Source organism: Pseudophryne corroboree, chromosome 6 (genome assembly GCF_028390025.1).
Source record: "Pseudophryne corroboree isolate aPseCor3 chromosome 6, aPseCor3.hap2, whole genome shotgun sequence".
Taxonomy (NCBI): Eukaryota; Metazoa; Chordata; class Amphibia; order Anura; family Myobatrachidae; genus Pseudophryne; species Pseudophryne corroboree.
In genome coordinates this window covers 31,388,022-31,411,969 of record NC_086449.1, presented here as the reverse complement: position 1 = coordinate 31,411,969, position 23,948 = coordinate 31,388,022, and the positions used below count along the sequence as shown (strand labels likewise).

At 40.2% G+C, this 23,948-nt stretch overlaps 1 protein-coding gene and 1 long non-coding RNA gene across 2 annotated transcripts in view; one reads left to right on the top strand and one right to left on the bottom strand.

Annotated features, from left to right (window-relative positions):
- LOC134934179 (extracellular calcium-sensing receptor-like) overlaps nt 1-23,948 on the bottom strand; it is a 145,018-nt gene that overhangs the window by 40,722 nt on the left and 80,348 nt on the right. The window lies entirely within an intron of this gene.
- LOC134935977 (uncharacterized) lies at nt 19,994-22,718 on the top strand. The gene is made up of 6 exons (XR_010180430.1): nt 19,994-20,057; nt 20,731-20,772; nt 21,076-21,156; nt 21,739-21,801; nt 22,550-22,573; nt 22,689-22,718. It is a non-coding gene; the product is annotated as an uncharacterized LOC134935977 (long non-coding RNA).

Sequence of the window (23,948 nt, the reverse complement as noted above, 5' to 3'; positions counted from 1 at the left end):
TTTATGTATCTGGCACTGTGGAGGAATATATGTATCTGGCATTGTGGGGACATATATGTATCTGGCACTGTGGGGCATATATGTAGCTGGTGCTGTGGAGGCATATATGTATCTGGCACTGTGGAGGAATATATGTATCTGGCACTGTGGAGGAATATATGTATCCGGCACTGTGGGGACATATATGTATCTGGCACTGTGGGGACTTATATGTATCTGGCACTGTGACGGCATCCATTTTGGGGTGTTTTTATATATATGTGGCACTGTACTGGGGCATTATATGTATGTGGCACTGTACAACATGTCTAAAAAAGGGGTTATGACACAAAAGTCATACTCCTACAAACATCAAACCGAAAAGGTGTGCGCATAAAAATGGGGTGTGGCTTTATGACAACTATGCCACACCCCAATTTTGCTTGCATGATACAGTATGTCTCTTGCCCTTGACTACAGATCTTTTCGGGCTCTTTGCCACTGACTGGTTGGCCACCCCTGCACTACACAGCTCTGCTGAAGCCACAGCCACACTAACAAATTTATAGTAAAGTATCTTTGGGATAATTTACACCAGGCCTAAGTTTTTTTTTAATTAATAAAATCCATTTAAGATGGCGCCATTACTTATGGGCCAGTGCTCTGGTCCCCACTTCCCCGGGAAAATCCTGGACTTGGATGACTAGTTAGGTGGGAAGAATGATTTAGCCATGAGACCCCATCAAGTGTGTTCCCTGGCTGTGGCATATAGCATATACTGTATGTTTGATTTGTATGTTCATCCCTGATGATGGGCATCAGACAAAAACATATGAAGGATGCATTAAATCCATGTTTACATAGAAAGACTTGTGAGTGCCACCTCATTTACAATTATATGTATGGCCTCCAAGAAGAGAGAGCACCACTTTCTGTCAAACTCAAAGTGACAGGTCGGAACGCCCACAATTATGCAAATCAAGCCTTAACCACGCACACAATTAGGCAAACCACGCCTAACCACGCCCCTAATTATGCAAATCACTCCCTAATCATGCCCCTAATTATGCAAATCACGCCCTAATCACGCCCCTAATCACTCCTCCAACACGCCCACTTTCCCTCCCCTTCTGATGTTGTTTTATAGAAAATAAGCTTACAAAAGGAGTTATAGGCGTAGTTTAACCATTGAAAACCCTCCTGTTTATTAACTGTTAGATGATGCAGCAATGTATATTATTTCCAGTTGATTTGTGTGTTGTTAACTCTTAGTTGCACCAGTTAATGCTATATCCAATTGATTTATAAAATAAGCCTGCAAGCTATGAGCTTTTTCACAGATAGCTGACTTATTAATGGACACAGCTGTATGTGTGCATTAAGAGTTCACTATATGTGTATTTTAAGCTATGGTGTTTGTGACAGATTAGTAAACTAATGACCGGTACAAATAGAGGTGTCATTTGTTTTAATTAGTAGTTGACATAGATGTCTAGGATGTCCTTACGTTGTTTACGTTGTTACAGACAGATTAGTTAATACAATGTTGTACAATACACATAGACGTGTAATTTGTTTTAATTACAGAGAAGTAATATATTATTGATATTAGGAGTTGACATTGAGAACAGTTAACATTATTACAGATAAGATCAATCTTAGTGTTCCACGTAAACAAACAAGAAAGCTGCATGGTAATTAAGTTCTGTTATAGCTAATTGTCATGCAAACAGTACACATAGACAAACCTGTTTGCTTTAATTAAGATTTGACATTGAGGTCTAGGTGGTCCTTATGTTTTTTATATTTAGAGCTATTTGACTGTTGCAAACAAGAAAGTTGCAGGGGTAATTAAGTTCTGTTTCTAGGTATATGATAATTTTGTAAGACGGTGGAATTTGCTAGTGACCGAAGGTTGAACTTTGATTGCAAGCAGACATGACCAGACTTGTCTGGTCATTAATTAAGGACTACCAAGAGTGCTATGAGAACACGAATTTGTAATTGACTGGTTGTCGGATGTAAAATGACATACACGCTATGGATAATGATATATTATCAATTAGCAGCGGTTGGTGGTTAAGAGATATAGAGAGAGAACCATTTTAACTGCGCTGCAGTAACACGTATGGTAATAAGCATAATACTTAATTGCCGGTTTATAGATGCTAACCAGTATTGATAGAGCCTAATGGTTAGCAACAAGTAGTACAAATCGGTAACATCATTCTGCGTCATATAGGAACTAAACTGTTTTAATCATTTGACGAGCGAGATATTTTAAACATTAATGCCGTTTCACATTTGAAATGCTGTAGCTACACTAACAATACTTGACAGACATACGTATTACAACTAAATGTTGCTAAAATATAGCGGCAAGATGGCGCTAAGCATGTATATATATATATATATATATATATATACTAATATCGTTTGTAAAAACACAGCGTGTTTATATTAAAAATGTTGGCATTGCTTTATGGAAGATAAAGCCGTATAAATTAATTGTATAACATAATTAGGTGTAAAATGATGTGTTTATTAATAAATAAGCTGTTTTTTAAACCCTATTTGTACATGATTGTCTCGATGCGTAGGAATAGCACGGTATTGGTAGCTTTGGATAACCAGTTTCATCATACAGCGAGCTTAGTTATTATTCATGCATATTAGCATTTCCCTATTTACCTTCAAAACACTTACTAAAAATAATAAACAAATAGGTGTAAAACACATTTGATTCCCCCTTACTCATTCGGCCGGAGACTACCTGAAATAGTAGCAATCTACATGATCCCCTGAATAGTTACTCAATCTACCTGACAAAAAGTAAATTAAAAAATCAGCGATACATACATTCATTCTGCGTCATATAGGAACTAAACTGTTTTTATCATATGACGAGCGAAATATTTTAAACATTAATGCCGTTTCACATTTGAAATGCTGTGGCTACATTAACAATACTTGACAGACATACGTATTAAACCTAAATGTTGCTAAAATATAGCAGCAAGATGGCGCTAAGCATGTATATATATATATTTATATATATATATATACTAATATCGTTTGTAAAAACACAGCGTGTTTATATTCAAAATGTTGGCATTGCTTTATGGAAGATAAAGCCGTATAAATTAATTGTATAACATAATCAGGTGTAAAATTATGTGTTTATTAATAAATAAGCTGTTTTTTGAAAATCGATTTGTACATACCCCCTATAGCTCCACCCGAAGGGTCTGAGTTTTGCATGTGTCAACAACATTTCAGCTTTATAAGGAGAGTCCTGTAACCATTCCATAACAGCGTTGAAATCTATCACACAGAAGATACTGAGTCATTGCAACACAAAAAAGTGCACTTTTTCTTGCAAACTTGATGTTTTTTTTAATGCAAACATCAGCAGCCATTTTCTCAGTCTGGATAAGGAGGGGTGGTACTGGCTTTGTTCTGCATGCTGATGCTAATAATAATAATAATAATAATCAGTTTTATACATTGATAAATGCACCACACTGCATTTGTCAGGAAGTATTAACAGTACCATGTCCCAGTTGGGGGTTTGGTGTCCCCGTCCTCCTCTAGGCTGGAGAATAGGCAGCTGGTAGAACGCGAGCATTATTGATTGTCTCGATGCGTAGGAATGGCACGGTATTGGTTGCTTTGGATAACCAGTTTCATCATACAGCGGGCTTAGTTATTATTCATGCATATTAGCATTTCCCTATTTACTTTCAAAACACTTACTAAAAATAATAAACAATTAGGTGTAAAACATATTTGATTCCCCCTTACTCATTCTGCCGGGGACTACCTGAAATAGTAGCAATCTTCCTGATTCTCAGCATAGTCCCTCAATCTCCCTGACAAAAAATAAACAAAAAATCAGCGATACATGCATTCAAAAGGGATCAGCTGCGACATTTCCCTGTATTGGTTATAAGGTACAATGATCCCTATGGTTGGGATTCCGGCGTTGGTATTTCTACCGCCAGGATTCCGGCCGGCGGCATTTAGTACTGATCCCCCCATTGGTACATGCATTTTAAATGAGGTTTTATCGTGCCCTCTTACAGTATATGGAACATCATGTAATAAACAATACACAAAGAAATACGGCAAAATAGCAGTGTCTTTTCTTCAGCAAGTAGATCTTGCTAACTTTGGTTATTATTTACATTTGGATGTAAGTCATTTATATGACACGACTCTCAGATGTAGCAGTACGCGCCCGCGTTGATATGTGTTAATTTCACAATATCACTGAAATGCTTTTTCAAAAGTAGGAAAGTATGATGTAAAATGAAATATTTGTTGTCTACACATGGCAGTGGTATCTACAGCTCCCACACACTGCTGTGTTTAGCATTCTGGGATATTCCGTGTTGATAGACCCCATTTGAATTTGCTAACAGTATTAGCATTGGAAGCCCTGAAAAAACAAACAAAAAAAAAAAATGTGTGTATCGCTGCATACATACTACATATTACTGTGTATTACAAGGTGTATAAAAATGCTTACACCAACAATGTTGTCAGGCTGTGCTTAGTCAATCGGTAATACGTTGGCAGTTGTTTACTCTAACTCTATATCCCTAGCGCACTGTTACCAGCCTACCTCCTGTTCCCTGCGCTGTTTGGGCTTTCTCAAACTGGTTAATATTGATACAGACTGTTACACCTTTACACGCCGGAATAAATGTGAGATTTTGTATGTTACACAGGTTTAATTCGTGGTTTTTTACAGACAATTCAATTTAAAACATGTTTCAAACGTAGCCGATTATGCCTAGTCATGGATCGGTTTTAATTATTTCTGCAAAATAATGTATGTTGGCTTTAATAAAAGCAGTTGTCTTAACTGACCGATCTATGTATTTTGGTAGGCCTTTCATATACGGCTCAACAACTTCTTTAATAATGTCATGCTTACATTTAGCACTGTGGCTCACACCTTTAATGGGTTTTAACAAATATCCGGTATTTACAACCCAATGTTCTCAACAGCTTACCGTATCTTACCCCATCAACGCATAAAATTGTATTTCAGCGTATTGGTCTACTTGTTCTGTATTTTGAATTACAACAGCTATGTCGGTCGTCCGTGATAAAAATATTGGGTGTTGCTGCTACACAATCAACCGCTGTAGTATTACCGGGGATTCATGCAACAAATATTAACATTTCACCAGAACTATTCTGCTGTTCTTGTGTCATTGTCTCTATTTTGCTGTTACAGCGGCCACGTTACTAACGCTTGATACAGTTTGTAACGCAATCCTAATCCGTTGAGGCGTATCATCTTCGGAATACGACAATTTCTTTTAAGATCGGTAAAATATTGAATTATAATCTTTGTCATTCATTCTTGGTCGATGCGGTCTGTGTTTGTTCGGGTTGATACAGTCGTGATGTATCCCCATAACCAACGGCCTAGCATTTTTCTTTAGGCTATGTCCGATCGAGGGCGTTGCAAATTGTTCATTCGCCGTTTCAGCGACTATTGTGCGAATTGTTGTTTTGCCCAATTATGCCAGGACAGTGCATTAGCGCATCTGTAGCATTGCAACTTGGTAAGCTAATGTGATTGATATATATGAATGGTATTGAATGTGAATTAAAAAAACAAAAACAAATCAACTCTAGGGAACAGGTTATATAATAGGTAGCATGTATCACCATACCAATGTTGTTATAATCGCCAGGGCAATTCCACTGGATATTTATCCTATAATTTGGGTATAATTTTTAAACACATAATACTATGTGATCATGTGCAATCTGCCTATCTACACCAGTATTATGTGTTCCGGAATCATAATATATATGATAAATATATAGCGTTTAAATAAGATACAGTATTCTCACACTGACATACATATGAAAACCGATAATAAGCAGTTCCGGCTGCTGTAATCCTTTACATGATGATTTTGGTATGTACACATGTACTACAGGTCACTACAAAGATATGAATCATGATATATAAGATCGCTAAACAAAACAAAAGAGATCTGTAATGATTTTTGACTAACTAGTTAACTCAGTGTACAGTAATCATATAGGTCCCCGTTGTCATATAGATATGTGCTTGGCATAAATATTTCCAAACGGTCCTAAATCTAAGCTGTTTCATGCATGTTGTACCACTAAATATTGTAAATAGAATATCAACATGACAGATGATATAACTGAATTTATCATGATGAATCTTATATATTCCTATATTTTACTAATGTAATACCATTATGGGGTATAATTTTTCAACAAATATTACTATGTGATCATGAGCAATCTTCCTATCTACACCAGTATTATGTGTTCCAGAGTCATAATATATTTGATAAATATATATCGTTTAAATAAGACACAGATGAGTTAAATTTAATAGTAACAATACTCATATGTTATGTTGGTAATAATGTAACGGGCTATTTTAACATAACAGAGCGTATTTAGGAAAATGATGACATGATATGCCTAGTGACCCAATAGTTATTAAAACCTTTTACTGTAAATATAATGTTTGTGCATGCATACCCCATGAGATATGTACTACTATTAAGCACAAAAAAGCATATTGGCATTCTACTCTAACATTTAGAGTAAAAGCTTAGAATGGATCAAGGTAGCATAGCTTAAGGACTGATATAGGTTCAGCGGCCTCTTTGACAATCCATGTTATGGATATGAAGTAAACCCACCATTAATAAGCATTAAAAAGGATACCAAGAATATGATTTTGACATATGGTCCCAGATTTTCAAATAAAGGCTGTGTAGTGTATCTCCTTATTTAATCCTAATGGAGTCATAGTATTCAACAGGCAAATGTATCTAGATTTTTTTTCTTTAGTAACTACTTAGTAATGTTACAAACACTTATCCCTAGCTCAACCTATTCTAGATCATACATTTTCACCTTTTTGGGATTACTAGCGTGGAATCGTTGAAAGTGTCTCGCCAAACTTGTAATTTTCTTCATGTTGCTTATATCTCTTTGTGTATTTTTAATGATACATACATGATCCAATATTAATTTTTAAAAAGCATCTTAGTCATGCCGTTATATTTATAAACACATGAGCCTATTAAACAGTAAATTACACCAAATGTGTGGAGCAGTTAATGAAGCTTTTTATTTCTGTTTTATTGTTATTTCTGTCAGAGAACTTCTGAGTGATATGAATATATTGGCATGCTTGACATTGTCCACAGGGATAACAGACAGATAATGGTGGATTTTTCCTCTGATGATTGGAAAAGTGACTTCTAAACAAATTATCCCGTAAATTTGTTGATATCTTCCAGATGATCTGTATGTTCTTATCAAATTCTTTCTTCAGATCATCATCCATGTTGAGTATATATCGGTATTTGTGTAATGACGCATTGATGTGTATCTATTCTTTACAGTATGTAACGCTGTATCTTATTTGGCATAAGGTGGGTTCTCTTGTCTTGGGTATAAGTAAGGATATACTTGAGGTTTTATTGGTGGCATTATAAGCTTTCTGTAGGTTCTGTTCTTCATAGACCATCTTAGTGTATATCTTTAACTTCTCTTGCTCTTTTTCTGTAAATTTCAACATAAGATCAATTTCTTCTGGTTTGGATATATTCTCCTTTTGGAATTGATCTCAGAGTGGCGGGATAATGGGAACTGATGTGATGTAAAATGCTGTTGGCGGACGTTGCCTTACGGAAAACATCGGTGCTGATTTATCCAACAGCTGTTTTGGAAATCTTCAAGTCATGAAAAGTATTACTATTGTGACTTATATCCGATGTAAGTTTAAGTACTAAGTTTCTATTATTAAGAAGTTGAATAATTTTTCTAGAAAGGATGGTATTAACACTCTACGGGATCGGGCAGAGGAAGGTGAGGAATCCACCTCAGATGTTATAGATTACTCCAGATCAATCCTACGAAAAAAATAAATCTGAAGGAGACATACAGTCAACTAGCTGACACCACTACGTACTAGAGACTCTGGTTTAATCCTACGTCCAAATTACTCATATTCTATGAAAAGCTCATTAAGTGAGCTTTTAATGGTGTAACTATAGTCAAGTCTGATTTTGATATCGTCAAAGTAATTGATCCTATGGTTTCTACGCTGTGCTTATTGCCGAAAGTACATAAGTACTTTACATGTCCACTCCGGTAGACCCAATTGTCTTGGGTATTGAAATTATAACGGTAAAAGCCAGCATTTTTGTGGTTAAGCACTTACGAAAATTTGTATTAAATACTCCATCGTATGTGCACGATATCATGTACATACTGAATAACATGTATGGGATTACACTATCATCCAATAATTTGCTATGGTACCCTTGTGTTGATTAAATAACATAATAATTATTGGTCTGTATCTACATTTTGCTTAATAATACAGTTATGCTATCTGCAACATATTTCATTTGTGTCTCTTTTGCACTCTGTGTAGATTAAATATCATATTAATTAATGCGCTGGTTGGAGAATAGTTCAGTGAATAGTTGTACTTGGGTTCATATTTGAGGGCTAGGGAAAAAGTTAGATTTTTTTTGTAGGATTGATCTGGAGTAATCTATAACATCTGAGGTGGATTCCTCACCTTCCTCTGCCCGATCCCGTAGAGTGTTAATAGCATCCTTTCTAGAAAAATTATTCAACTTCTTAATAATAGAAACTTAGTACTTAAACTTACATCGGATATAAGTCACAATAGTAATACTTTTCATGACTTGAAGATTTCCAAAACAGCTGTTGGATAAATCAGCACCGATGTTTTCCGTAAGGCCACGTCCGCCAACAGCATTTTACATCACATCAGTTCCCATTATCCCGCCACTCTGAGATCAATTCCAAAAGGAGAATATATCCAAACCAGAAGAAATTGATCTTATGTTGAAATTTACAGAAAAAGAGCAAGAGAAGTTAAAGATATACACTAAGATGGTCTATGAAGAACAGAACCTACAGAAAGCTTATAATGCCACCAATAAAACCTCAAGTATATCCTTACTTATACCCAAGACAAGAGAACCCACCTTATGCCAAATAAGATACAGCGTTACATACTGTAAAGAATAGATACACATCAATGCGTCATTACACAAATACCGATATATACTCAACATGGATGATGATCTGAAGAAAGAATTTGATAAGAACATACAGATCATCTGGAAGATATCAACAAATTTACGGGATAATTTGTTTAGAAGTCACTTTTCCAATCATCAGAGGAAAAATCCACCATTATCTGTCTGTTATCCCTGTGGACAATGTCAAGCATGCCAATATATTCATATCACTCAGAAGTTCTCTGACAGAAATAACAATAAAACAGAAATAAAAAGCTTCATTAACTGCTCCACACATTTGGTGTAATTTACTGTTTAATAGGCTCATGTGTTTATAAATATAACGGCATGACTAAGATGCTTTTTAAAAATGAATATTGGATCATGTATATATCATTAAAAATACACAAAGAGATATAAGCAACATGAAGAAAATTACAAGTTTGGCGAGACACTTTCAACGATTCCACGCTAGTAATCCCAAAAAGGTGAAAATGTATGATCTAGAATAGGTTGAGCTAGGGATAAGTGTTTGTAACATTACTAAGTAGTTACTAAAGAAAAAAAATCTAGATACATTTGCCTGTTGAATACTATGACTCCATTAGGATTAAATAAGGAGATACACTACACAGCCTTTATTTGAAAATCTGGGACCATATGTCAAAATCATATTCTTGGTATCCTTTTTAATGCTTATTAATGGTGGGTTTACTTCATATCCATAACATGGATTGTCAAAGAGGCCGCTGAACCTATATCAGTCCTTAAGCTATGCTACCTTGATCCATTCTAAGCTTTTACTCTAAATGTTAGAGTAGAATGCCAATATGCTTTTTTGTGCTTAATAGTAGTACATATCTCATGGGGTATGCATGCACAAACATTATATTTACAGTAAAAGGTTTTAATAACTATTGGGTCACTAGGCATATCATGTCATCATTTTCCTAAATACGCTCTGTTATGTTAAAATAGCCCGTTACATTATTACCAACATAACATATGAGTATTGTTACTATTAAATTTAACTCATCTGTGTCTTATTTAAACGATATATATTTATCAAATATATTATGACTCTGGAACACATAATACTGGTGTAGATAGGAAGATTGCTCATGATCACATAGTAATATTTGTTGAAAAATTATACCCCATAATGGTATTACATTAGTAAAATATAGGAATATATAAGATTCATCATGATAAATTCAGTTATATCATCTGTCATGTTGATATTCTATTTACAATATTTAGTGGTACAACATGCATGAAACAGCTTAGATTTAGGACCGTTTGGAAATATTTATGCCAAGCACATATCTATATGACAACGGGGACCTATATGATTACTGTACACTGAGTTAACTAGTTAGTCAAAAATCATTACAGATCTCTTTTGTTTTGTTTAGCGATCTTATATATCATGATTCATATCTTTGTAGTGACCTGTAGTACATGTGTACATACAGATGTAGCCACCTTTATCTTGACTGTTTCTCCGCCGAGACGGGCGTCTAGCCACGCTAATGCGATAGCTGAGTTTCATCACAGGCAGGCGCGTTGAGACGATCTAGATACTCATCATGCATTACACATCTCCACCACTGTGTCGCTAATGCTCCACTAATCCAGTACTTTCGATCGTACAGTATAGCGGCGGATTGATCTACAGCTCTGGCAATACTGTAGGCGTAATGGGAGGCGGTGGAAAAAGTATGGAGTATTGTACAGTACAGTATGTGTATGGAGACGCAACTACAGTAATTGTGTAAAAGGAAGAATGTACAGTACAATGCATAAACACCGTGCTTTTAAAATATATGAGCGTCTGAGTTCGCTAATGCATAATGGGAATGGAGGACTAGCAGGAGGCGGAGGAAAACACCGTGCTTTACAAATGCGAGCGTCCGAGTCCTCTAAGGCATAAACCAACAGCAATGGGGCGGGGGCCGGGCGCTGTTTGCAGTACTTTCACACATGAAATTGGAAATCTCTCATGAGGCGTCGTGGGCTAGGGGTGAAGGCTCCCACCTCCCTCGCTGGGAGTCCAGGGTTCGAGACCTGATGTGCTTTCTTTCTTTTTTTTTTTTTTTTCTGTAATAATGCACTGTATTATTTTATTTACATTGTAAGACAGTCAATGGAAGGATGCACACAGGTTTCACATAAATCAAAGTACATCTGCAGGAGCGATTCTTTACGCTAAATGCACCTAAACAGCGGGATGAAATGAGTGTATTCTGACGCTACCAACTGAGCAAAACAGTACTGTACAGTAGATCTTCAGCGTTTGTGTATTGCACAGGACCTGAATTTCCTCCCTGTGCAGGCCCCCAGGGGGGAAGGGCGATGGGGGTAGGGGGGAGACGATGGAAAATACTGTGCCTTTGAAATGCAATTACATGAGCGTCCGAGTACACTACGGCATACTGTAAACCAACACCAATGGGAAGGAAGTGCCAACCTTATTTTTAATGTGTTCCCGTGACATTCACTTTAAAAAAAAAAAAATTCTCTCCAATACAGTACATCCAATGGAAGGATGCACACAGGTTTCACATAAATCAAAGTACATCTGCAGGAGCGATTCTTTACGCTAAATGCAACCTACAGTACGGTACTGTAAGTGAGCAAAATAGTACTACAGTGGGCGTTTGTGTATTGCACATGACCTGCATTCCCTCCCTGTCTACTGCATGATCTGTGCAGGCTCCCATGGGGGAAGGGCAACAGGCTAGCAGGAGGCGGAGGAAAACACCGTGCTTTACAAATGCGAGCGTCCAAGTCCTCTAAGGCATAAACCAACAGCAATGGGGCGGGGGCCGGGCGCTGTTTGCAGTACTTTCACACATGAAATTGGAAATCTCTCATGAGGCGTCGTGGGCTAGGGGTGAAGGCTCCCACCTCCCTCGCTGGGAGTCCAGGGTTCGAGACCTGATGTGCTTTCTTTCTTTTTTTTTTTTTTTTCTGTAATAATGCACTGTATTATTTTATTTACATTGTAAGACAGTCAATGGAAGGATGCACACAGGTTTCACATAAATCAAAGTACATCTGCAGGAGCGATTCTTTACGCTAAATGCACCTAAACAGCGGGATGAAATGAGTGTATTCTGACGCTACCAACTGAGCAAAACAGTACTGTACAGTAGATCTTCAGCGTTTGTGTATTGCACAGGACCTGAATTTCCTCCCTGTGCAGGCCCCCAGGGGGGAAGGGCGATGGGGGTAGGGGGGAGACGATGGAAAATACTGTGCCTTTGAAATGCAATTACATGAGCGTCCGAGTACACTACGGCATACTGTAAACCAACACCAATGGGAAGGAAGTGCCAACCTTATTTTTAATGTGTTCCCGTGACATTCACTTTAAAAAAAAAAAAATTCTCTCCAATACAGTACATCCAATGGAAGGATGCACACAGGTTTCACATAAATCAAAGTACATCTGCAGGAGCGATTCTTTACGCTAAATGCAACCTACAGTACGGTACTGTAAGTGAGCAAAATAGTACTACAGTGGGCGTTTGTGTATTGCACATGACCTGCATTCCCTCCCTGTCTACTGCATGATCTGTGCAGGCTCCCATGGGGGAAGGGCAACAGGCTAGCAGGAGGCGGAGGAAAACACCGTGCTTTACAAATGCGAGCGTCCGAGTCCTCTAAGGCATAAACCAACAGCAATGGGGCGGGGGCCGGGCGCTGTTTGCAGTACTTTCACACATGAAATTGGAAATCTCTCATGAGGCGTCGTGGGCTAGGGGTGAAGGCTCCCACCTCCCTCGCTGGGAGTCCAGGGTTCGAGACCTGATGTGCTTTCTTTCTTTTTTTTTTTTTTTTCTGTAATAATGCACTGTATTATTTTATTTACATTGTAAGACAGTCAATGGAAGGATGCACACAGGTTTCACATAAATCAAAGTACATCTGCAGGAGCGATTCTTTACGCTAAATGCACCTAAACAGCGGGATGAAATGAGTGTATTCTGACGCTACCAACTGAGCAAAACAGTACTGTACAGTAGATCTTCAGCGTTTGTGTATTGCACAGGACCTGAATTTCCTCCCTGTGCAGGCCCCCAGGGGGGAAGGGCGATGGGGGTAGGGGGGAGACGATGGAAAATACTGTGCCTTTGAAATGCAATTACATGAGCGTCCGAGTACACTACGGCATACTGTAAACCAACACCAATGGGAAGGAAGTGCCAACCTTATTTTTAATGTGTTCCCGTGACATTCACTTTAAAAAAAAAAAAATTCTCTCCAATACAGTACATCCAATGGAAGGATGCACACAGGTTTCACATAAATCAAAGTACATCTGCAGGAGCGATTCTTTACGCTAAATGCAACCTACAGTACGGTACTGTAAGTGAGCAAAATAGTACTACAGTGGGCGTTTGTGTATTGCACATGACCTGCATTCCCTCCCTGTCTACTGCATGATCTGTGCAGGCTCCCATGGGGGAAGGGCAACAGGCTAGCAGGAGGCGGAGGAAAACACCGTGCTTTACAAATGCGAGCGTCCGAGTCCTCTAAGGCATAAACCAACAGCAATGGGGCGGGGGCCGGGCGCTGTTTGCAGTACTTTCACACATGAAATTGGAAATCTCTCATGAGGCGTCGTGGGCTAGGGGTGAAGGCTCCCACCTCCCTCGCTGGGAGTCCAGGGTTCGAGACCTGATGTGCTTTCTTTCTTTTTTTTTTTTTTTTCTGTAATAATGCACTGTATTATTTTATTTACATTGTAAGACAGTCAATGGAAGGATGCACACAGGTTTCACATAAATCAAAGTACATCTGCAGGAGCGATTCTTTACGCTAAATGCACCTAAACAGCGGGATGAAATGAGTGTATTCTGACGCTACCAACTGAGCAAAACAGTACTGTACAGTAGATCTTCAGCGTTTGTGTATTGCACAGGACCTGAATTTCCTCCCTGTGCAGGCCCCCAGGGGGGAAGGGCGATGGGGGTAGGGGGGAGACGATGGAAAATACTGTGCCTTTGAAATGCAATTACATGAGCGTCCGAGTACACTACGGCATACTGTAAACCAACACCAATGGGAAGGAAGTGCCAACCTTATTTTTAATGTGTTCCCGTGACATTCACTTTAAAAAAAAAAAAATTCTCTCCAATACAGTACATCCAATGGAAGGATGCACACAGGTTTCACATAAATCAAAGTACATCTGCAGGAGCGATTCTTTACGCTAAATGCAACCTACAGTACGGTACTGTAAGTGAGCAAAATAGTACTACAGTGGGCGTTTGTGTATTGCACATGACCTGCATTCCCTCCCTGTCTACTGCATGATCTGTGCAGGCTCCCATGGGGGAAGGGCAACAGGCTAGCAGGAGGCGGAGGAAAACACCGTGCTTTACAAATGCGAGCGTCCGAGTCCTCTAAGGCATAAACCAACAGCAATGGGGCGGGGGCCGGGCGCTGTTTGCAGTACTTTCACACATGAAATTGGAAATCTCTCATGAGGCGTCGTGGGCTAGGGGTGAAGGCTCCCACCTCCCTCGCTGGGAGTCCAGGGTTCGAGACCTGATGTGCTTTCTTTCTTTTTTTTTTTTTTTTCTGTAATAATGCACTGTATTATTTTATTTACATTGTAAGACAGTCAATGGAAGGATGCACACAGGTTTCACATAAATCAAAGTACATCTGCAGGAGCGATTCTTTACGCTAAATGCACCTAAACAGCGGGATGAAATGAGTGTATTCTGACGCTACCAACTGAGCAAAACAGTACTGTACAGTAGATCTTCAGCGTTTGTGTATTGCACAGGACCTGAATTTCCTCCATGTGCAGGCCCCCAGGGGGGAAGGGCGATGGGGGTAGGGGGGAGACGATGGAAAATACTGTGCCTTTGAAATGCAATTACATGAGCGTCCGAGTACACTACGGCATACTGTAAACCAACACCAATGGGAAGGAAGTGCCAACCTTATTTTTAATGTGTTCCCGTGACATTCACTTTAAAAAAAAAAAAATTCTCTCCAATACAGTACATCCAATGGAAGGATGCACACAGGTTTCACATAAATCAAAGTACATCTGCAGGAGCGATTCTTTACGCTAAATGCAACCTACAGTACGGTACTGTAAGTGAGCAAAATAGTACTACAGTGGGCGTTTGTGTATTGCACATGACCTGCATTCCCTCCCTGTCTACTGCATGATCTGTGCAGGCTCCCATGGGGGAAGGGCAACAGGCTAGCAGGAGGCGGAGGAAAACACCGTGCTTTACAAATGCGAGCGTCCGAGTCCTCTAAGGCATAAACCAACAGCAATGGGGCGGGGGCCGGGCGCTGTTTGCAGTACTTTCACACATGAAATTGGAAATCTCTCATGAGGCGTCGTGGGCTAGGGGTGAAGGCTCCCACCTCCCTCGCTGGGAGTCCAGGGTTCGAGACCTGATGTGCTTTCTTTCTTTTTTTTTTTTTTTTCTGTAATAATGCACTGTATTATTTTATTTACATTGTAAGACAGTCAATGGAAGGATGCACACAGGTTTCACATAAATCAAAGTACATCTGCAGGAGCGATTCTTTACGCTAAATGCACCTAAACAGCGGGAATGAAATGAGTGTATTCTGACGGACTGTGCATCTTCGGTATTTGTGTATTGCATAAGACCTGTGAAGGCTCCCAGGAGGGAAGGGCGTAGGGCAAGACAGTGGAAAATACTGTGGTCAAAGAAAGGGCATATTTAAAACTAAGGGAAACTGTCACAAAGTACAGTAACTACAGTACTGTACGTTGAATGCCTGGACCGCACGACGTCTGAGACGCACGACGTCTGAGGCGCACGACGTCTGAGACGCTCATTGAGCATAAGGACGGTTATGGCTGCTGCACGGGACCGTCCCTATGCTCTTGGTGAGCTGCGTCTCCTCGTTCGCTGGCGGGACAGAACTCTCGCCAGCAACGAGGAGAAAGTGAGGGCATACCGGAGGGCCAGCAGGGACATCCTCCGGAAGTATAACAGGAGGAGAACGGTGAGGTCTCTCCAGAGGAGGTGGAGTGACCTCGTGAGGCGGACCCCACGACGCCTGCAGGCCATAAGGGATTGTAAGTACAGTACATTACTGTAGATTACTGTACTTTAAGTTACTGTAGTTACAGGTACAGTACATTATAGCAGGGGCTGCTGTAGCAGCAGGTATCCGGTCTATACAGCACTGTACAGTATTTGTGGTAAACAAATGGTTAAACAAGGACCAAACGTTAACCCGGTCAAAAGGTCAATTTGTTTTTTTGCGTCGACCTAGATGGTGCGGCTTTTGAAATTGGTTGACACCAGTTACTGTAGGTTGACATGGTCGTTAAGTTGACATGGAAAAAGATCGACATGCGTTTTACAAAAACAATTGTTATTTTTTTAAACTTGTGTATATACAGTACAGTAGTTCTTTACAATCCAGGTGGTCTACGATTGTGCAGTGTACAGTATCATGCAGTGTACAGTATATGCAATGTATCACAGTGTATCGTGCTGCGTAATTGCAGCGTGTCATGCAGTGTACATTCAGAATATGGTATTGTGCAGTGAGTGTAATACATAGTGAATCACATCGTGCAGCAGAGCCGGCCTTAGGCATAGGCAAACTACAGTAGGCAAATGCCTAGGGCATTTGCTATGCTTAGGGGCACCAGCAGCTTCTGCTGATTAAAATGATATGCGGCATGCCTATATTTTGCGTGACTGCGGCTGTATCTGTACCTGGCTAGGGCCAGCACTGTCGTGCAGTGTACTGTATACACATGTGGTAATTGCAGTTTTTTGTGTAGTGTACATTGTATCATATTTTGCAGGGAAATGTGCAGTTTGTCATATCACGCAGTCGTGCAGTGCATTGTGTGGTTTAATTGCAGTGTGCCGAAATTTGTGTTTCAGATAGTACAGTGTTCTAAGGGATGTTACTTTGGCAGAAATTATTCTAAGGGATGTTACAGTGGCCTAATGTGTTCTGACGTGCATTACTCTTGCATAAGGTTCATGACTGGCAGATCTCTACTTTGTGACGTAATGTGGATATACTACTGCACTACTGTGACGTACAGTAACGTGAATAAGGTGCTCTACTGTGTGACACAACGTGAATCAAGGACAGTACTGTGACGTGAATACGGTGCTCTACTGTGTGACACAACGTGAATCAAGGACAGTACTGTGACGTGAATAAGGTGCTCTACTGTGTGACACAACGTGAATCAAGGACAGTACTGTGACGTGAATACGGTGCTCTACTGTGTGACACAACGTGAATCAAGGACAGTACTGTGACGTGAATACGGTGCTCTACTGTGTGACACAACGTGAATCAAGGACAGTACTGTGACGTGAATAAACTGCACTACTGTGACATGACGTGAATAAGATGAATTCAGGTGAGTACTGCATCATCTGTCATGAAATCAATTTGTAATGTAATGAACAGTACTGAGATGGTTAAGGGTGGGAGGGCTGCATGCTGATGTGTGTCATAATGTTTATAAGGGCAATGCTTATGTGTGTTACAATGTCTATAAAGGTAGTGTTCTGTCTAATACCCTGGACCTACTGTACTGTAGCGATACTGTAAGTGTACTGTATGTCACATTTAGAAATGTGCCCCTTAAGTTTTGAAGACAGTACAGTACACTATGCCCTCCTGAGTGATTAGGTGCAGGGTACTAGAATGAACAATTCCATTTATTGTGATGTCATAAAGATGCTGTCAATGTTGAATTTCATTGGCTGTACAGTATGCTGCCATTATACTGTATATATATTTTTACAGGGCTGGTAGCACGACGTCACAGGAGGCGGGACAGGCGCCGCCAAGCTGGTAAGTATTGTCAAATACAGTAGTGTACAGTACATAGTGATTTCTATAGTCCCAACCCCCTGTCCTGACCATCACAGATAACTCGCTGCAATCCGTTAATGTTAAGAATGTCTGTTTACAAAACTAAATGTAAATATTAAACACAAAGTATAAATAACATTGTAGATAGCTGAATACCCGTGCTTCGCTACGGGATGAGGATGGTAAATTCCAGTGATAGTTGTTTGTTAATTTACGTTTGTTGGCGATCTACTGTAGTATATAGTACTGTATACTTTAAGCATACTGTATCTTGCTTCTCTGATGCAGATTGTTTATTGGCCGGACCCCTTTTTGGTCCTGGATACTGTGCAGTACATGTTTCAAATTGACAGCTTCACTTACAGTACTGTTATTTTTTTTCCCACAGTACCACCACCACCACCTGCTGCGCTGCCAGGTATTGTGTAACGAGAATTCTGGTGCTACTGTCATCGTTGTTACACTACTGTACATGTGTCCTGGATACTGTGCAGTACATGTTTCCAATTGACAGCTTCACTTACAGTACTGTTATTTTTTTTCCCACAGTACCACCACCACCACCACCACCACCACCACCTGCTGCGCTGCCAGGTATTGTGTAACGAGAATTCTGGTGCTACTGTCATCGTTGTTACACTACTGTACATGTGTCCTGGATACTGTACAGTACATGTTTCCAATTGACAGCTTCACTTACAGTACTGTTAATTTTTTTCCCACAGTGCCACCACCACCACCACCTGCTGCGCTGCCAGGTATTGTGTAACGAGAATTCTGGTGCTACTGTCATCGTTGTTACACTACTGTACATGTGTCCTGGATACTGTACAGTACATGTTTCCAATTGACAGCTTCACTTACAGTACTGTTATTTTTTTTCCCACAGTACCACCACCACCACCACCACCACCACCACCACCTGCTGCTGCGCTGCCAGGTATTGTGTAACGAGAATTCTGGTGCTACTGTCATCGTTGTTACACTACTGTACATGTGTCCTGGATACTGTACAGTACATGTTTCCAATTGACAGCTTCACTTACAGTACTGTTATTTTTTTTCCCACAGTACCACCACCACCACCACCTGCTGCGCTGCCAGGTATTGTGTAACGAGAATTCTGGTGCTACTGTCATCGTTGTTACACTACTGTACATGTGTCCTGGATACTGTGCAGTACATGTTTCCAATTGACAGCTTCACTTACAGTACTGTTATTTTTTTTCCCACAGTACCACCACCACCACCACCACCACCACCACCTGCTGCTGCGCTGCCAGGTATTGTGTAACGAGAATTCTGGTGCTACTGTCATCGTTGTTACACTACTGTACATGTGTCCTGGATACTGTACAGTACATGTTTCGAATTGACAGCTTCACTTACAGTACTGTTATTTTTTTTCCCACAGTACCACCACCACCACCACCTGCTGCGCTGCCAGGTATTGTGTAACGAGAATTCTGGTGCTACTGTCATCGTTGTTACACTACTGTACATGTGTCCTGGATACTGTACAGTACATGTTTCCAATTGACAGCTTCACTTACAGTACTGTTATTTTTTTTCCCACAGTACCACCACCACCACCACCTGCTGCGCTGCCAGGTATTGTGTAACGAGAATTCTGGTGCTACTGTCATCGTTGTTACACTACTGTACATGTGTCCTGGATACTGTACAGTACATGTTTCCAATTGACAGCTTCACTTACAGTACTGTTATTTTTTTTCCCACAGTACCACCACCACCACCACCTGCTGCGCTGCCAGGTATTGTGTAACGAGAATTCTGGTGCTACTGTCATCGTTGTTACACTACTGTACATGTGTCCTGGATACTGTACAGTACATGTTTCCAATTGACAGCTTCACTTACAGTACTGTTATTTTTTTTCCCACAGTACCAACACCACCACCACCACCACCACCTGCTGCTGCATCCGAGAGCTCCGGAAGTGGTAATAATTACTTTTTGTTACAGTCACACTAGTTTCCTACAGTATTACTGTAATTTTTGTATTTTACAATACTTGTCATCTTTTACACACAGACCGCCTCGTAATTGATACAGAGGAGGAGCTCATTCCCATTGATTCGGGGGAAGAGGAGCCAGATTATAGTAAGTACAGTAGGATTTTCTCAAGCCCATTCTTAAAAGTATTGACCAAGTCCACTTTTATTACTTTTCAGGCAGGGAATTCCAAACATGCACTGTACAGTATTTCCCTCACTGTGAAGACCCCTTTTCGCCTCTGTGCGAAATCGCCTCTACTTCAACAAGAGTTACTGTGCACGTGTCCTCTGTGTCCATCTTATCAAAAACCGTTCCTGTGTATTGTCCCCTTACTGTACTGTATACAGTATATTTGTAAAGGTTAATCATGTCCCCTCTTAATCTCCTCTTTTCCAATGTAAACATGCCTAGCCTGCCTTTCCTTGTATTCCATCTTCTCAATCCACTTCATCACTTTGGTCGCCCGCCTCTAAACCTTTTGTAGTTCCACGATATCCATTTTGTATTATGGTGCCCAAAATTGTGCATCCGACCCACCCTCCACTAGCCTAACCCTCCAATCATACTCTGAATCCACACTCTGCATTCTGAATGTCGGGATCCAGACAGCAGGTCTTTTAAATACAGTACTGTATGTCCCCTACCGCTGGACAGTCATTCTGCTCCTACTGTATTATGAATATATCTCTGCCTCCTGTAGCACTGTACTACTGTGCAATTTTGTAGTAACTGTACTCTACTGTATTTTGTTTATAATATTTTTTTATTTTCAACTCAGTAATTATTGACAGTGAGGATGAAAAACCCTCTCCCCAACTTGGTAAGTAAACTGCAGTATTGTACTGTACTGTACATTGTGTTAAACCAATGGGTTGGGTTTGCGTGACCAGCAGTCAGGATTCTAGCGGTCAGGTGACCGACAGTGGCATCCTGATTGCAGCAATCCCAACAGGGTGAGGTACGGTATCCTAACCCTCCTCCACTACCCCCTGATTCTGGCCTCGACATTCTCGTCTCTGTGTGCGAAATTTACTCTCCTCCTCCAATTCCTGACTGAATTTTTGCTTTACTGTATTCAACACAGAATACAAAAGTATATTTCATGGATTTTTTGCTTTCACAGGCCCTACACTGTCACAGGCGGTGGCGGAGGAGGAGGAGGAGGACCAGGACTCTCTGTCCCTCACCACACTGCACCCATTAAGTAAGTCCAGTCCGGTACATCGTGCCTCTGTAGAGCCAGTTTGAGCAAGGAGAGATTGATTGCTTCTTTTTTTGGTGGGGGCCCAAACCAACCAGTCATTTCAGCCACAGTCGTGTGGCAGACCCTGTTTATATAACATAAGGGTGGTTGGGAGGGCCCAATCACAATTCCATCTTGCACCTCTTTTTTTATTTATTTTTTTATTTATTTATCTTTGCATCATGTGATGTTTGGGGAAAATTGTTATAAGGTTTGATGTAAAAAAAAGGTTAAAAAAAAGAGGCAGATTAGATGGGCAAAGTGGTTCTTACAGTATTTGTCATCAAATTCTATGTTTCTGTATGCAGACCCTCCAACATGACCCGCCGCACTGCTCTGTTTCTAGACTTCCCTCTTAATTTATGATTTCCATCACCTGTGTTGAACTAGTTATATGATAAGAAAGCTGTTTCTTCACAGGTGATGGCAATAATAAATTAAGAGGGAAGTCCAGAACCAGAGCATTTTGTACCATGTTGGAGGGTATGTGTATTTCCTGGAATTAACCTTTTTTTTTTTTCACATTAATGTTTTTTTTCACAGGCCCTACACTGGAACAGGCCACGGAGGAGGAGGAGGATGATGATGATGCTGCTGCATTTAGTGGTAAGAATTATTACTGACATTGATCTGATGCCATCAGAGTAGCACTTTTCATCAGATTTTTCTGGCAAATGCGTAGAAATCGGATGAAAATTGTTTTTGTTTGAACTGGTGATATTGCCCATACAGTAGCAACCGATCACATCCCACATTAACATTTACAGTATCTAGTTACACTTACAGACGATAATACAGTACAGTAGGTAATATTTGATTGGTTGCTACTGTATGGACAACATCCTGTTCTAAAAAAAACACCCATCTTACTCAATTTCTCTCTCTCTCTCTCTCTCACCCCTTGTCACTGTCTCTCCATTCATCTCTCTAGATACTGTCAGTGATGAATTTCCCATTAGGCACGAGAGGCACGTACTGTACCTAGTGGCGGCATCTGTTTGGGGGCCTCAGTTGGATGCTTACAGTATGCTAATACTGTCATCCCAAAAATTACCACTACAGTAACTGCTAAATATTTTAAGTGTACTGTACAATATGCACATACAGTACTGTACAGTATACATAATTCAAAAGAAAAAAGAGTTGCTACTGTACCTTATTCTAGTCATAATCACCGGCATACGGGTCACTCACAAATTTTCTGATGGTCTCGGTGGGGTCCCTTGGAATCACCATGCCTGTCACAAGCATACCTTTTTTTACCCACCTGACACTGGGCCTGGAAACTAGTGTACTATTACTATACTTTTTACTGTATACTGTATCTTATAATATTCTTCTCTTTTACCCACAGACGACGAGCCAGAATACATTTTTGGTAAATATACTGTACAGTAGCAATAGTTGGTACTGTAATTACAGTATTTTTTTTTCTCCAACATTATTTTAAGTCAAACTGATATGACTAACTGTACTGTATTATCTTTTTACAGTCCGTCGCCAACCAGTGGAGGAGACACCTGGTAATAAAATAGAAATACATAATGCACTGTACTGTATTCTAACTTACTGTAACATGTATAACACTGAGCTGATCATCTTCACACCCTCTGACATAACCTTACAGTACAAACTGTACTTTCTCTCCTTTTTCACCCTCTTCACTCCACAAATGCATGCTGCGTTTCCTGACTACTGATATAATAGTGTGTAGAGCGTAGCGAGGCACCGTGCCCACCGCGTGGCGAGCGAAGCAAGCATGCAAGGGGCTGCTTTCCGCTCGCCGCCCCTGTCGGGATTGTGTGGTCGGGATTCCGGCGTCTGTATTTTGACTGCCGGGATCCCGTCCAGCGGGATTACGTACTGATCTCCAGTCTGAGCCTGCCCTAGGCATAGGCATACTTGCCAAATGCCCAGGGGCACAAGCAGCTTCTGCTGATTAATATGATATGCAGCATGCCTACAGTATATTCTGTGCATACAAAATGCATTACTAATGTGCAGCATTATGTGTATACAGTACTTTGTTGTGTAACATATACTGTAGCAAGGGCACTACTGTGTGGTCTAATGTGAACAAAGAGCAATATGATGTGATGCAATGTGAATAAGTGGGAATACTTTGAGGAGTAATGTGGTACTATCATATGATGTAACGAGAAAAAGAGACACTATTGCATGATATGTTGTGAATAAAGTTGCAGTACTGTGTGGCGTCATTTCAGATTGGGGAATTACTGTGTGGCCTTGCCCCTTCCCAGCAAGAACATGCACCGTTTTGGGATGCACACCGAATGTGCACACTGTTGCTATTTTAAACATACAGTACAGTAAGTTGGAGGAGCACCAAAATGACGACTGCTATGGTTGAGGGGTGATGGTGCTGGGAAAGGGGTACAGGCTCAGAGGCGGAAATAGCATCTGTGCAAGGGGGCAGCATCCAAAAACTTGACTAGGGAATCATATTATTTATGGCTGGCTCTGAGTACAGTCCACTATTATGGATAGTACTCCCTACAACACCACCTACAGTACTGTAACCCTCTTTTTTCTGAAGCGGTCATGAAATGTCATGACTGCTAATACATACAGTAAATGTCTACAGTATTTGTACTGTGGTGTTTAATTCCTTTGACAATTTGTTTATGACCTATTGAAGCTAAACTCTTGTACAGTACTTTATATTTTGAATACCAGCAATACAGTATAATACTGTACCTACAGTATACAGTAATAATTGTTTACTATTTGAA